The sequence below is a fragment of the Triticum dicoccoides genome, chromosome 4A, assembly GCF_002162155.2.
Source record: "Triticum dicoccoides isolate Atlit2015 ecotype Zavitan chromosome 4A, WEW_v2.0, whole genome shotgun sequence".
Taxonomy (NCBI): Eukaryota; Viridiplantae; Streptophyta; class Magnoliopsida; order Poales; family Poaceae; genus Triticum; species Triticum dicoccoides.
The window spans coordinates 664,443,924-664,444,443 of record NC_041386.1 but is presented as its reverse complement, the minus strand read 5'-3'; positions in this window follow the sequence as shown (position 1 = coordinate 664,444,443).

Sequence of the window (520 nt, the reverse complement as noted above, 5' to 3'; positions counted from 1 at the left end):
GTCACCACCCCCTCCCCGACTCGCCGCCGCCCCCACGGTGAGCCCCTTCCACCCTGTTTTTTTTCTTCTATTTTTTAGTTGAGTTAGTTTTTAGGTTCAATTAATTAAGGTTTTTAGTTAAGGTTTAGGTTTAATTTGTTTAGGCTATTCAGTTTAGGTTTAATTTGTTTAGGTTATTTAGTTTAGTTAGTTTAGGTTTAATTTGTTTAGGTTAATAAGTTTAATTAGTTTAGGTTATTTAGTTTAATTAATTTAGGTCTAATTGGTCTAGGTTGTTTAGTTTAGTTAGTTTAGGTTTAATTGGTTTTGGTTTTCGAGTTTAGTTAGTTTAGGTTTAATTGGTCTAGGTTATTTAGTTTAATTAGTTTAGGTTTTTTAGTTTAGTGTCGAGGGTCGAGTGGTCGGGGTGTCGTGTCGAGGGTCGAGGGGTCGGCGTGTCGTGTCGAGGATCGAGGGGTCGGGGTGTCGTGTCGAGGGGTCGAGGATTTGCCATCCCGACCACGACACCTCGACCCCTTGA